Raw genomic sequence first — 16,513 nt, forward strand, 5'->3', positions numbered from 1 at the left:
CTGAAATGGGTCATCCCATTGATATTACCAGAGCACTGAGCAGTTGAAGTAAATAAAAAACTCGGCTCATAACATGGACACCGTTATTGCATGGATGGAGCAAGAACATGTAAGTGTCTTGAAAACATTAACACAGTTCAGTTGAAAGGTAAAGCTCGCCTTCTTTAACACTACAGTTAAACTAAATGTACGAAGCAAACTTTGTCCAAAGCTGAAAAACCATCAACAACAGTGAAATAAGATCGCATGATTTATCTGTCAATCAGATGCATGTAAAAGTGTAGTTCCATACAGAAATGTAATATATGTCAATATATGTAAATTACATATATAATGTTAGTGCCCATGTATGTCTGCTGCATATATGAGAATATATGCAAAATTCATATATGTAAAACACATATACATATATGAAACATATATTTCAAAATATATCAAAAATGGCCGTTTTCATGTAAGTGCCATATATTTTCCCGTATATGCACATAAATGTGAAATATATGTAAGACGCATATATGTATACATGCATATATGACGCATATATGTATACATGCATATATGACGCATATATGTATACATGCATATATGACGCATATGTGTATACATGCATATATGACGCATATATGTATACATGCATATATGACGCATATATGTATACATGCATATATGACGCATATGTGTATACATGCATATATGACGCATATATGTATACATGCATATATGACGCATATATTTATACATGCATATATGTACTTATTTCTATAGTACATACTTTAACATATATTAGGGATACAAATCTTATATCTGAATGCCTTGAAATTAAATGCCTATAGTTGGAGATTTTGTCTATTGTGTGAATACCAAATATAGTATTTTATTATAGTAATACCAAATATAGTATTTCTTTGTCATTTTTGACAAATACATCCACAAAGTACCATAACCATATCCCACAGCTTTAAAAATGCATCAGTATCACATGCATGTACACTGTAAAACTTTTCACTGTAAATTTACAGTTAAATACTGGCAGCTGGGTTGCCATCCACATACTGTATTTTTACAACACTACTACAGTAAACAGCATTTACAGTACTCCACTGTAATTACCAAATACAGTATGTACCACATTATACATTATTAAACTTGTCGACAGCAATAAATTGTATTTTTACAGGGAATACTGCTTTTATTATTACATAATTAAAATATTATACTTTAAGGTTTCATAAGAGTAGTCACACTAGGAAAAAGAAAACAACATTTTCTGGGTTTTAAAACATTTATTTAGTTAAATTGCCTTCTGTGAACATGTTGGCTGAATTACTTTTTAAACATAAAATGCAATTTTAACACTTAACAACAAACAGGTAACAGTTAGCACTTAATTAAAGGAATAGTTCACCCAAAAATTTAAATTAGCACATGATTTACTCACCCTCAAGTCATCCTAGGTGTATCTGACATTCTTCTTTCAGACGAATACAATCAGAGTTCTATTAAAAAATGTCCTGGCTCTTCCAAGCTTTATAACGACAGTGAAATGCTGTTTCTTTTTTGAAGTCCATAAAAGTGCAAACGAAATCCCATTCAAAGTCTGCAAGGTTTCACAGAAGTGAGGACACCTGTAGGCTTACAGTGGTGTTCTTGTTTTGCACAACTTGGCCAGTTTTCTTTGAAGTTACTTTCAAGTTTTTGATCCACGTTCAGGATTGATGTCAAGAAAGCGTCTAAAAGGCAGAAAAAAAACAACAATTAAATATTATTAACTGAAGGTATATATTTTGACAAAGAGAGACAGCACAAAAGCTGTCTAAAACTGAACAACATAAAAAAAAAAATGCAATGTTGGATGTTGTGAAAAAAAAAAAAATGCAATGTTGGATGTTGTGATCAATAACTGATATTTGTTCTGCCCTGGTAAAATACATCAACTCAATGTGTCTGTTTACATGCGCACTGTCAACTAACTAAATTTTTGGAAGTGGGGTTGCCAGATTTAAAGTTTTATTCTACAACTTTTGTCTACTCATCACCCAGCTCATTAACAATATCATCCCCTCATCCGGTGCCATCAGAGTATCAGTAGAAAGGCAGTCTTTAGACTCTCCGTTTATATAGAGCACACACTGCCAGAATCCAGCCCAAACCTTTGTGACAGAAATAATTTAACTTAATTGCAAGCCTTGCAATGTTTATTGCATATATGACAACATGATTTACCAGACTAAAATGCATGTTTGCACCCAAAAATTTAAATTCTGTCATTATTTCTAACCCTCAAGACTTTTGTTCATCTTTGGGACACAAATGAAGATATTTTTGATGAAATCTGATAGTTTTGTCCTTCCATTGATATCAATATCATTGCAACTGTCAAAGCCCAGAAAAGTGGTAAAAACATTGGTAAATATATAGCTACAGTGGTTCAACCTAAATATTATGAAGCAGGGTTTCTGCACATTTTTTAAAGTCAAATTTAAGGCTTTTTAAGACCTTTTTAAGACCCGAAGAAATCAAAATTAATACCATGCATTAAGGGTGTGCAATATTGACAAAATATGTCTCGAATCGATCGATATTTTCAAAGTTTTCTTGATAATAATTAGATAACATTTTACTGATTGTGTTTCTGTGCTTGGTGCCATGGCTTGTTTAGGCCTGTTGACAGCTGACTGACAAAGATATTCATATTTTTCATATTCTATGCAGTGGTCAGTTTACAGCAGTGACAGAAATTAACATTTTTTATTAAGGGGTAATATTTGCCACCTTAAATTGATTTCAAGGGGCATTTTCACCTATATATGGACATTTGTAGATGTTATAACAAGATCTTTCACATCTACTGCAGTCAGATTCACCCGTGTTCACTCTGAAGGAATCACTCACATGGCTGGGCACTTGTAATGACACATCAAGGATGTTAAGAGGCTAAAAGCAGGTTTAAAACTTGAAGTCAACAGGGTACAAATTTTAAAAAGAGGATAACACGGTGTAGGCAACACCGATTTTTGTCGTTGTTCTCTGTACTGACAGCACTCCAAATTTACAAAAAAATGAGCTCAATGTTAAAATTGACCGGAGTTCTCCTTTAAGGTTGCACTAGTTACATGGATTATTTAAACAATGTTTTTACTAGCTTTCTGGGCCTTAAAAGTTGCAAAGACGTTGCTGTCTATGGGTGGTTCAGAAACCTCTCAGATTTCATCAAAAATATCTTAATTTGTGTTCTGAAGATGAACGAAGGTCTTACAGGTTTGGAACGACATGAGGGTGAGTAATTAATGACAGAATTTTCACTAATCCTTCAACTGAAAACAACTTGCACTGACATATCTTAAAATATATGACTGCCACTGTTTTATCTCAAGATGCACACCAGTAATGTTTTTTTTTTTTAATGATACATTATTATAAAATCTGCTTAAATACCCTAATTTTATTAAGGCCTAGACCTGTCTTAAGCTAAGCCCTGTATGGAAACCAGGGCCATATTGTTCATACCAGTAGTCAACATAATAAATACTGCCAAGTCAAGGTTAGTGACACAATTCAGTCTAATATATGTATATATATATATATATATATATATATATATATATATATGAATGGCAAATATGCCAATGACTAACCTCTGAACAAACTCAAGGTGCTGCCTCTTCCTGGTACTGCAAGCTGAAGTTATAGGAGGAGGCAAACAGCGCTGCCACGCCAGTGATGAAGAGGCTGTGATCCTTCACACACACCTTGACCTTCCAAACTTAATATCCAGCACTGGTTGCTTAGAGATTGACCTGTAATGGAATAATAAAAAAAAAAGAATAAATAAATAATATTAATAATTAAAATAACTACTGTGGGTTCCACTGTGGTTCGATGTAGTTGTCTATTCATAGTTCTATGAATTACATTTTTCAACTAAAAATTAAAATTGGTTAGAATGCTAAAATGCACTGGCATATAATTTTGTTTGTTTTAAGCATAAACTCACTTAATTTTGACTTATTCTTTAAGAAAACAAGACAATTTTTACGTGTCTATTAAATGCTTCTTCATGTAAGAATTGTAGATATCTGGACTGGAAACAAAATAAAAACACTAATTAAGAAAAACATATTTTGCAGTGGGGTGAGTAAATGATGGCTTTTCATTTTAGGTTTCATCTACCCCTTTAATGTTTACATACCAGGAAATAAGTCGTGGACTTTCTGGCAAATGTAGATTGCTGGACATCAGCGATGCAAATTCCTGAAACAATTTTTAAAAAGGACAGCACAACCTTGATCAACAGAACCAAAACATAATAAACATATTACAAATTAATGAGATTTGCTGAATAATCTCTACTTATCTGCTTTAAGGATAACACCGTCTAACTTCTTTGAATTAGGGAGTAGTTGTAGGACCATGGGATGGCAATCAGGAATAGGCCTATTACATTTGAAAACAGCATTAGGAACATGGATTTTCATGTGCCAGCGAAATTCTGACAACGGAAAGCACAAAATCACAGAACTGACAGAATTTGACAGCATTTTTTTTTTTTAACACATAGACTATAACTGTAACACTACTTAAAAGCACTTACATTAACAATGGCCATCAGATTACAAAGCCTAAAACGAAAAAAATATATATCAAATGCATGTCATGCAAATAGCATGGTACAGGTTGCCTATTATATGAAATGTTGAAGTTAACGTTACTTGGTAAACAGGTGGAACAGAGTCAGTGAATTGCTTGCGCACGACCACGTTAAACCGCGTTCGCAAAATCAAACCATAGGCTACGTGAAAACAATGTAGAAACGCAAAAAAAAAAAAAAAAAAAAAAAATTAGATATTGGCTTACCGTATCACTCAGTTGAACAATTCTCCATCTTCTCAAACTCTAAATCCCACTTATCGTCACGCGCAGGTTAGATTATTCAATGACAAATTCTTCCATCCGTCTTCAGGTAGCTGCTACCGTTAACGTCGTCCATTTTCTGCTGCGTCACAGGCAACTAATGTTTGAAACACGAACCGAACCTCAAAAAAGCTTTAAAATTGCTCACAGATTCGCAGACATCGTTTATCTTGATAACAGGAATGATTATAATGTTCAGTGAATCCCGTCCCGCTGACAAAACGAGTTTGCCTGTTGTAGCTGCCTAACGTTACTGTCTGCTGCTGCTCGCATGACGCGTCACATTTGAACTGAATTGAGCGCGAAAGAAATGAATCCCACAATGCAATGACTTTTCAGTCAGTATGATGGTAATGGATGGTAACGAATTTATCAGGACGAAAACAGAAATGTGCTGTATATCCTCCTGGGACCCAAGAATAGACTTTTGTCCACTGTAGTGGACATTATATTTTAGTGAATTTCTCTGACATCATACATGTCACATGACACAACCTGGGTGTCCTATAAAGAGCACATTCAGGACTTTTCAGAGACACCAAATGTTTGGAGGTTTCACCATGAAAACAACTTCTCCTTGGTCTTTAAAAATGTCTGACATTAATTTAGTGATCAAATGTAGCATTCTTATGGAAATATGATAATATATTGTAATTATAATTTAAATTGGACTACTTTTCAAATTGTATTTCATAAAACAACATCTCAGGAAAATGTTATGGGGTTTAAAAAAAAAAAAAGATTTCTGTTACAGAACAGGGCATTGATTTCAAACGTGTCCACTGTAGAGGACATCAAGACTTAAATCATGTTTATCAGGCATTTTGTGAGACACAACAAATGAATATGGAAATAAATTATACATCAATATTCCTATGAACTATTAGATATTATTATTAAAATGTTGCCAATTATTACTCCAATTATTACACTTCTTTTTTCATTAAATGTTGCTCCAAGAACACATTAAGGTGCAAATTAGATACAGTTTATAGATACATTGCATTGAATGGGAATATTAATTTATGGACATTTTACCCACATATTGCATAAAGTAAAATGGTGTATCAATTCATTCCGTTTTTTCTTTCATAACATAGTTGAGAATAATCTTTATACAAATTTTGGTTGAAAAAATCCTGAAACCCCCAAATTTATTGGTGATTGAAAAAAAAATCCCATTGTTTTTGCCTATACATATAATTTCATGTCATTTTATTTTTTAAACAACTTAGTCCTGGTGTCCACTACAGAGGACATAGCATAACGTATGAATAAAATATTATTTTTCAAAAATGTTTTTTTACCATTTGTTTATTGTGCTCTAAACAGTGTGATGACATGGAAAAAAACTAAATTCAAAAAACTTTTTTTTTGGGGGTCCCAGGAGGATATTTACAGCTGTTCTGTAAAATATACATCTTAATACTGTATTATGGAAATACAGTACAATTCTGTAAGAAATTCGTTGTAAATTTACAGTAAAGGGTTACAGTGTATGTTTACATACATTTATTAAATATGTTGAAAACAAATATGTATGTCACATATTTATAATTAATGTTGTCCATATATGCGAGAAACCAATACTATACTGTAATATATGCAGATATATGGTATCATATATGGATGAACTCAAATATTTTCTTCACATGTTTGGACACATAAATGTTCATATATGTTGCAGGCATATATTGTGTTGTCAGATAAGTCAAATATATGTATAGATATATGTTGCAGGCATATATTGTGTTCTCAGATAAGTCAAATATATGTATAGATATATGTTGCAGGCATATATTGTGTTCTCAGATAAGTCAAATATATGTAGATATATGTTGCAGTCATATATTGTGTTCTCAGATAAGTCAAATATATGTATAGATATATGTTGCAGGCATATATTGTGTTCTCAGATAAGTCAAATATATGTATAGATATATGTTGCAAGCATATATTGTGTTCTCAGATAAGTCAAATATATGTATAAATATATGTTGCAGTCATATATTGTGTTCTCAGATAAGTCAAATATATGTATAGATATATGTTGCAGGCATATATTGTGTTCTCAGATAAGTCAAATATATGTAGATATATGTTGCAGTCATATATTGTGTTCTCAGATAAGTCAAATATATGTATAGATATATGTTGCAGGCATATATTGTGTTCTCATATAAGTCAAATATATGTATAGATATATGTCATGCTATTTAAAATATAAGTACATATATGGCCATATATTACATTTTTGTATGGCTCCAGCACATTTTCGGTAGAACGAAAAAAAGAGCATTTAATCTAACATGTTAACCCTACCCCACTTATTTTTATTTTTATTTTTTTTACTACCACTTTTTTATTCATACTTCATCTCTCTTTTTTTTATCGGACCTTTCACTTAACCTTCTTTGCTTTCAATTATGAAATGATTCAAATGACAACATTCAAATGATCTTGGACTTACTTTTCAAAATTACTAATTAGTAATAAAACATTTGCTCTTGACAACAGGGAAAGCTAGTATGTTTGCTTAGCATACCGTCAAACACTACAATTTATGAGTTTAATATCATGTTTTGCTTCGAAATCAAAATTACTTGAAATTACTTCTGTGGTTTCATGTGTGAGAATATATTATTTTATTAAACTCTATAATACAGGCTATGTTGATTAGCATTGCATTACAGTTTTTCTCGATTGCTTAAACACTATAACCAGGTTTTTGAACTAAAATTTCAAAACCATAATGCCATTTATCAAAAAGCACACCCATTTCTCTAAACTCTAAACTCTATTCCCTGTTTTGACACATGAGTCAGATTTGTTGTACTGTCACTGCAAAACTTTACACACAAATCCCTTCATTTCTCATTGCCTAGACCATGTTGTCATTTAGAAAGCACTAGCATTCAAAATTGTTCACTCAAGTCAGCACAGCTTCAGCTCAGTTAGCACACAATTACCCAGGTGGAAACACTAAGAGTCAAAATTTAACACACATCAATCAGATCCTTCAATAGATATATAAAGGGGCCCAAATCAGTTTATTGAGTTTTGGAACAATGGATCCAGAAAGACATGAAGGAAGAGGGATAAGAATGAGGAGGAGGAAGGGCAAGGGCAAGAAGACAAGCAGTCTCAGATGAAATTCAAGCCACTCTAGTTGCCCATGTCTTTGTCAATGGTATGACTATGAGGGAGGCTGGGCTACGAGTAAGGCCAAATTTGAGTCGCTTTACCGTCGCCTCGAGAACCTTCAGGGAGGTGTGTGGTGGCAAACAGAATTCTATCACTGAATAAAAGACAAACATTTCCAATAGTCTTTGATGAGGTGTATTTTCTTGCAAGAAAAGGTCAGCAGTCGTACAGTCACACAGAGTGGCTGCAGAGTGTGACAGTGAAGGGAGGGCATCCTTTCTCCTTTATAGTCTTGACTCCCAGAATGTTATCTTTCAGGCAAATGATGGTGTTTCAACCATATGTGGAACATTCTTAGACGTTTCCCTCATATTGTCTCCTTGAGTGGATGGAGGCCCTCCTGTCACGACCAACACTCTTTACCAATCCAATCCAATTCGAATTCCATATTAGAATATGGTTTGTGTGTGCTCTTTTACTGTCATATGTTGGTCACACAAATCTTACTGTAAGTAAATATAAAAAAATAATTAGAGGAGAGAGTAAAAAAAAAAAGAGTAAAACAGGAAAAAAAAATATTTTTGTGTGTGTGTGTGTGTTTTCTGTGTATGTGCCAATGTATCCACTGGTTGTGTCTTTTGTGTTCATCATGTGAAAAGGTTTGTGATGGGGGAACCACAAGCAACATAACTTACCAGTTTTGGAAATGTTGTTTTGAATTTATTGCACCAGTGTGTTAGACTATGTTGTAGTGTGTGTGATTTTGAGGGCTTGTGTGTCCAGGCTGAGGTCAAAGTTTGGTTTTTCAGCAAGAGTGAATGGTTTTGAGTGTAGAGCTTCATTTTGACCTGAAAATATGATGTTTGGGGAATTGGGTGAGACGTTATGGATTTGTGTTTATAGTTTTGAGAATACGAGGCATAGTTTCAAGAAATGTGTTTAAGCAATCGAGAAAAACTGTAATGGGTTTCAGTGGTTCTCAACTCCAGTCCTCGTGACCCACTGCTCTGCACATTTTGTATGTCTCCCTTATTTAACACACCTGAACCAGATCATCAGCTCATAAGGAGAGACTCCATGAACTGAACTGAGTGTGTCAGATAAGAGAGACATACAAAATGTGCAGAGCAGCGGGTCCTGAGGACTGGAGTTGAGAACCACTGGGTTAGTTCATCCAAAAATGAAAATTAGCCCATGATTTAGTCAAATACTATTTATAACTTTATAATCTAAAATAACTAGCTTCCGCCAGACGACCATACGCATACTACGCAAATTCAAGTTCAAGTTCAAGTTCAATATACACATTATGCGTCGGGTCAGGGGTTAGTCTTCCACCGTAACTCGATGCGTATGGTCGTCTGGCGGATGCCAGTGATTATAGTTTATAAAGTTATAAATATGGGTATTTTCCTTACACAAACGCATGGTTTCACTTCAGAAGGACTTTATTAACCCCCGGAGTAAAGGTGGAGCACATTTATCAGGGAAGGATGCACTTTTTTGGGCTTCAAATTTTCTCCAGCCATTCACTGCCATTATAAAGCTTGGAAGAGCCACAACATTTTTTAATATAACTCTGATTGTGTTCGTCTGAAAGAAGAAAGTCATATACACCTAGGATGACTTGAGGGTGAATAAATCAGGGGCTAATTTTTCTTTTTGGGTGAACTATCCCTTTAAAGACATCATTCTTATGAAAATACCTGAGATAGCTTGATGAACACAGATATATTATCTCTATCATGTGTTTGTCTTCATGTTTCAGCAGTCAAATGTCTCTATTTGCATGTTATTATATCCATATTGCCATTTCCTGAAACGTCATAAGTGAATCTCTTCTATGAATCTCACTTGTGGACTTTCTGCACGAGGTATGAATCAGTGTGTACTGGGCTTCCAGTATGAATGAGACAGATGACATGAGAGTGTTTAGCGCTCCATATCGCTATCATCTCCCCATTTTGGGTAAAAATAGAAAAATAATAATAAAGTACTTTGTAACATAGTTACTTTAGTAGTTTTTAAGCAAACTACTTATTTGCTCTTACTTGAGTCATATTATTTTTCAGTACTTCTACTTGTACTCAAGTAAATTATTACTTAAGTAGCAATACTTTTACTTAAGTACAGTTTTTAGTACTCTTTCCACCACTGTTCAAATGTTTTTCATTTGATTGAGTCATCACTATATAGCCTGGTAAATAAGCAGAATACGGACCAAGTAGTGTATTTCTCAGGCTGGAAGACTGTCATTGGGGCGGATGAAATGATTCAAACAAACATTAAACAAACTTTAAAACATTTATTCAAATATATAGCTGCATCCCATGCAATTAGGCCTACTTCAACCAGTGCACTATATGCACCAATATGCCATTTGTAAACTAATGACATTTTCTATAGATAGAAATTTAAACAAGAAATATATATATATATATTTTATTTTAATCTGAACTTCTGGCATTGTCAATTTACAGTGTTTTTTGCCAAGTGCAACACAGTCAGTGACACACTAGGATAGACTATGTGGTGCCTGCCTTTTGGGAAGTGAATCCCAAACAGGGAATGGAAGCAACACCTCATGGTCCATCATCTCGTCTCGTCTCGTAACAGAATGTCCCACATCCCTGTCTCTCTCTCCCGCCAGCACTAGCCAGTAAACTCTCCTGAACCGCACAGATCTATGCGATAATGTCGTGAGGGAGACGAGTTACTGCACACCCAACAATACAGATGAGCTGAAGGTCACTATCAGAGCAAGCCGAGCCCATCCATCTCTCTCCCACTCATTTTTATTATTTCTCTGCTGTCCTGTTTCTCTGAAAGACCACATCACATTAAAACACTGTTAATTTGAGTTGGATTGTCCGGATGAGCCGTCTCCAGCTGTCAGTCGTCACTATCGCCAGCCTCGTCCACTCCTCGGCTGGGCTCTCTGGGCTCTCCGCTGCACAAAGGGGATCTACATAAACATTTGAAGAGAAATTTAAAAGAATTATATGTTTTCTTAATAAAACTATGGCTGATTGTCTATATGGATTAATCTAACAGCCTATCACACAATATAAATCAACATGACAACAGTCTCCTACACAAACTCAAACAGTTATTTCAGCATCTGCACACACACACACACACACACACACACACACAGTATAATAGGCCTCCTCTCATGAAGTGACTGGACACCTAAAAATTAAACTTCCTCCACCCCAGTAAAACCAATGCAATTTATTTTTGTTCAGTAATATTTTTTATTTTGTATTTTGAGAGGATTTGATGGTACTTATTAATATTTATGCATTAATTATGGTTAATTTTTGCAATTGAAAATAATTTTTAAAAAAAAATCGAATTTTTCAACAAAAAAAATTCAATTAATGCAGTATTTCAGATTACAGTTTTTCTCCATTGGTTTGGCTCATTTCTTGAAACAGAAATTACATTCTCAAAACTCTAAGATCTTTTGGCAAAACAGTCTTACAGTTCAGCACAACACTATAGCTCACTTGCAAAAACTCATATCTCTCCCAAAACTGTTCACTCATGCTTCAAAACTAAATCTGTTTCCCATTAGAGCTGTAATCGGGCCTTAAAAGTTCGGCCCGAAAAGGCCCGAGCCCGACAGAGTTTGGCCCGAGCCCGACAAGTACATTTTGATTGACAGCTTTTTAAAAGCCCGAACCCGTTTACAGCCCGACTGTCCAAAAGGCCGTCTATCAGCAGTGATATGAGTGTTGGAGAATAGCGCGGACACGCGCTTCACACCGCGAGCCGGCACACGCACCACTCGGCGGAAAAGGGAGAAAAAGAAAAAAAGAGACTGCGCCGCACGCACACAGCACCTTTGTCTTTCGTAAAAAAAGGAGTAATTTATACAATTTTTAACATCATTTATTCATGACTAACGGAGACTAGAGGCCACTTGGAAGTTGGAACAAAGAAATAAAATAAGTCCTCCAGAGACCAGCCTCCATTTCACCTCCTCAAGATCCATTTTCACGCTAATCTAAACACATCACCTGACCGCTCATTTACCACGCAACCCGAACGCGAGCCCGAGCCCGGCCCGAGCCCGTGTAAAATAATAGAAATTAAGACCGAACCCGACCAAACCCGTCGGGTCCCGTCGGGTTCGGGCAAAGATCTTCAGCTCTAGAGTCAGTGCCATGAAAATGGCAAAGATCCTTCTCAATTGCTTTGGCTCATTTCTTGAAACAGACCGGACGTTCTCAACACTCATGGTGCTTTTGCCAGTATAACGTGGGTGGTTCGGCACAATACCATGGTTCACCTGCAAAAGTTCATACCTCTCCCAAAACAGTTTACTCATGTGTCAAAACTAAATTTCCTTCTCATTTAAACAGTCAGTGCCCCCAAAATGCTTCATCCCTTTGGCATTGTGTAAGCACTGCAAGTCAAAATGTTTAGATGTTTTGTCACAATGGCAGAGGACCATTGAAATATCCCTCATGTCCACCTTTCAGTCTTAGCCCAGTCCTTCATTGACAGTGGTTACTGTACTGTTTTTTGTCTAGCTAACAGAATACAATTGTGTATAAAACTAAAAAAAAAACACATTGCACTCATACTGCCAAGGAAATTATAACCATTATCATTCACACACATAAAGTAACTTCCATACATCAGAGTAAAAAGAAAATGTATACAGCATAATATACTGTAATATAAACACACAAACAATAAACAATGAAAATTATATGCAGCCTACAGTGCTGTAAATAAAGCTGGAGTTTCACAACTACAGTAACATTTCTTCACTGGTCGCTGTACTCACCCTCCCTCTCCTGGCCATCCACACGCTGCTGTCTGTCTGGTCACAGATTCTCGTCCACATCACAGTGTATATTCTCCCTTGCGATGCAACGAGGGAAGAAACGGTGTGCATGTCGCAACCATCCCCTACACTGATCTCCTGTAATATCCTCACACGCAGCGTCCATTGCATGGAGCAGGGACCTCTGATCTTGAGCCCGATGCTCATACACTCTCCACCTCCAAGCGGAGAAATACTCCTCAATAGGATTGAGGAAAGGAGAGTAAGGTGGTAGGAACACCATGACCAACCTTGGATGAATAGTGAACCAGGCCCTGATGAGCGGGCCACGGTGGAAATTCACATTGTCCCATACAATGACATATTGTGGTAGGTGAGGCCCTTCGAGACCTCTCTTATTTTCAGGGATCAAATTAAAATGAAGGCGCTCCAAGAAGATGAGGAGCATCTGTGTATCGTATGGGCCAAGACTGGGGATGTGGGTGGCCACACCATTCTCAGATATGGCAGCACACATAGTTATATTGCCCCCTCGCTGGCCTGGGACATCCACCGTGGCCCGGTGGCCAATAATATATTTATTTATTTATTTATTTATGAACATTTATTAGAGGATCAACCCCATGAGCTGAAACATCTCGTTTTCATGGGGGTCCTCAGGATCATGTCCAAACAACATAGAACAGCAGAACAACAGAGTAGATACAATCAAACAAAACCAAAAAAAAAATCATAATAAAAAATCATAATATCTTCATAATATTATATGGTATATAATATATATATATATATATGTTCTTGACTAATTTTGACAATTGAACAGACTATTGTAACGTAAATGCCTCTGGGTTAATGCGAATTAGCTCAAGGATATAGGGAATTTTAGGTATATTAATATTTATGACTCATATTCATAATTCATAAATCGCATATGCATTTACTTTATCAATTATAGGAAATGCCTCGTTCTGTACTGTCTGATCATTACAGTTAAGAAGAAGTATTCCTGTTTACAAAACTCCAAGAAAGTTTATCTTCTGGCCACGAAGACAAAACCCCTTTGGGTTTATAAATTAAAACTAACTTACTCAAAGTAGTTTTATAATATAGAGCCTGTAGCTTTATAGATCTTTTGTTTCATTGACTTTATAAAAAGTGGGTTTTCAAACACAGAGACAGTTAAAAGTATAAATGGGTTTATTAATAAAATGGCACACGCTAGAGATTATAAGCTACAAATATAAACGTACGTAAAAATGCAAACAATAAACAAACAAACATTTAAACAAACAAGAACATAAGTGATCAGAATGAAATGAAATGAAAGAAAGAAAGCAAGAAAGAAATATAGAGAAGGGAAAAGCTAGTAATTATTACATACAGAAACCTAGGTTCACGAGACAACCTGGAAAGCAGTTTTATCAGATAAGGTTACCGTCACTTGCACGTTTGTTCTCTGTTCGGCGCGATGCTGAAACTGGCAGGACAGCGCGGATGGTGTCCTGTTTCTGTTGCGTCTTCAGGTGCCGCGAAGTTTAAAGGCTTACTGGATGTAACATTACCGAGAAAGTTCGTCTTCCGTGCGGAAGAGGTTGCAAAGCTTGGTTGCAAAGACGGCAGGCTTTTACATGACGCGGGCCATGTGTCCCAGAGGCCGAGGCGAGGGCCTGTCCAACCGGAGCAGCGCTGCACGTGGAGAAAGAGGAGGAGGTCAAGCGGGATCGATGAGAGAAGAGACGGATCAGAGAGTGAGATGAGGGGGTTTCGTCCTTTTAACAGACATCTGTTTACGCCCTGTTTTGTGACAGAGCGAATCAGCTCTCCTGATATGAAGCGGGAAACAGTTCTTTGTGTGAAGAAGAACACGCCCCCCCTTTTACCATATGTCTTATGAGGGAAAGGATTCATACTTAGAAATGTGATAGTTCCTGGAACAATTTAAGTATTATTGTACCTTGCAGTCAAGATTCGTCTCCGTGAGATGGAGAGGATTACATAGATATCCATTATGACAGGTAACGATTGGGGAAACATAACGTTACATTTATATGCATAATTACACACAAATAAAGTTTGATTAAACACACAATAAAATTGTCAGTGTTTCCGTTATGGTAAGTGAAGACACCTGGGAAACAAAGGAATACGTATCAAACATTTGAAGGGTTTTCTCTGAAAAGTTCCCTGAAAAGTTCCATGTGTTGGAATGTTGGCTTGCATAGGAACTGGATAAGATGCAGCTTTGGGTCATAAAGTTTATGACCAAATTACCAGACCGAACCAGGTCGAGTTACAAGACACTATTGAGGAACCTTCTTTCAGTGAACATTTAGAATTCAAGATTTTACTCTAGCAAACCAAACCTCTATCACACGTGCATATAGGAAGGTACACACATTATAAAGAAAAATAACAGATATTTATCTTATTCTCAGTTATACACAAAAGGGTGTTTGTGTGTGTGTGTGTGTGTGTGTGTATGTGTGTGTGGAATGTCATGAGGCTGTAAGGTTGGGGGATACGAGTCACATGGGTGCTGGTAAATTGGTCCTCGTGGGGCAATTATTAACCAGCGCTGTCTTCCTGAGGACAAAGACGATGTGTTCGCCATCGCATGATTCACTTAATCTGAAAAGCAGATGCCATTGTCGCTACACTATTGTGCATGTGATGACTTATACAATGAAATGACGCTGACATGTTTTGGAGCGAACAACCATTAGACTGAGAATCAACAATCAGTTTAGATCAACAAGATCGATTCACTTGGAAATTGTGCTAAATGTAGGCTACCTGTACTTAATCATTTGCAAAGATGTACTGAGACATTGAGACATGTACTTAGACATTTGCAATTTGATGAAATGAATGAGAAATTCAATTCTGTTGTGAACAATTGCCAAGTGGTTTGGAGGTTTGTCCATGTTGTTTTGAGAATGTAATTTCTGTTTCAAGAAATGAGCCAAACCAATGGAGAAAAACTGTAATATATAGACTAGGCCTTTTAAATCCATTTTTTGAAGTCAGATTAGCGCCATCTGTTGATAGCCCTCATATATAGACATCATATGTGATGATACATTTATATTAAAGGAGACATATCATGCTTTTAAATTGTTCCTTTTAACATATAAATCATACATTTGTAGTCTATATAAAGCGGAACTGCAATGCTTGGGTCTGAATTCCTCATTATTATAGCTCCACAAGCCCCCTTTTTACCCCTTTTCTAATGTGCGTCTCAGAGCAACCCGTTTTGGTGCGGTCTCTTTAAAAAACATTGAGACACTTCATACCCCGCCCCCTCTCCAGGTTGCAGAGGTTCAACTCCACCCCATTCGGCCATTTTTGTAGTCTGATAGCAGAGATAGGATTATCTAACGGCACAGAAACTTTTTATTCACACGTTATTAACAAAATGTCAACAACGGAAGACTTGTCCAGCCAGCCTTACATGTTCGAGCCAGAGTCGGAGCCGGAGCGAGATAAAAATGTAGACGACGAACCTGCAGAACAACGTCTTCATATGGATGTATCGCAATGGTATGTTACTGTATTTACACATGAAACTTTGGTCTTCCGACCTTTTACCACCGTGTCGATTTATTTTGATTAATATGTGCGAGGGAGAGCGAGCAAGACAGCGTCTTTTGGAGA

The 16,513-nt window shown here is 36.2% G+C and overlaps 2 protein-coding genes and 1 long non-coding RNA gene across 5 annotated transcripts in view; 2 read left to right on the forward strand and 1 right to left on the reverse strand.

Annotated features, from left to right (window-relative positions):
- The window catches only part of LOC311292520 (uncharacterized protein), a 341,250-nt gene that overhangs the window by 123,781 nt on the left and 200,956 nt on the right, over positions 1-16,513 (forward strand). The window lies entirely within an intron of this gene.
- Positions 1-16,513, forward strand: part of LOC311292532 (protein NLRC3-like) — a 437,424-nt gene that overhangs the window by 123,618 nt on the left and 297,293 nt on the right. The window lies entirely within an intron of this gene.
- On the reverse strand, positions 1,152-5,094 carry LOC311292571. 3 transcript variants are annotated; one of them, XR_014627743.1, is made up of 6 exons: positions 4,855-5,094; positions 4,592-4,619; positions 4,190-4,434; positions 3,636-3,797; positions 2,279-2,373; positions 1,697-1,730 (listed from the first exon to the last, which is right to left on the reverse strand). It is a non-coding gene; the product is annotated as an uncharacterized lncRNA (long non-coding RNA). The 3 variants fall into 3 exon arrangements; XR_014627742.1 differs by lacking the exon at positions 2,279-2,373 and having other exon boundaries at positions 1,152-1,730; positions 4,855-5,088; XR_014627741.1 differs by lacking the exons at positions 2,279-2,373; positions 4,592-4,619 and having other exon boundaries at positions 1,152-1,730; positions 4,855-5,088.

The sequence above is a fragment of the Rutilus rutilus genome, assembly GCF_951802725.1.
Source record: "Rutilus rutilus genome assembly, chromosome: 6".
NCBI classification, from domain to species: domain Eukaryota; kingdom Metazoa; phylum Chordata; class Actinopteri; order Cypriniformes; family Leuciscidae; genus Rutilus; species Rutilus rutilus.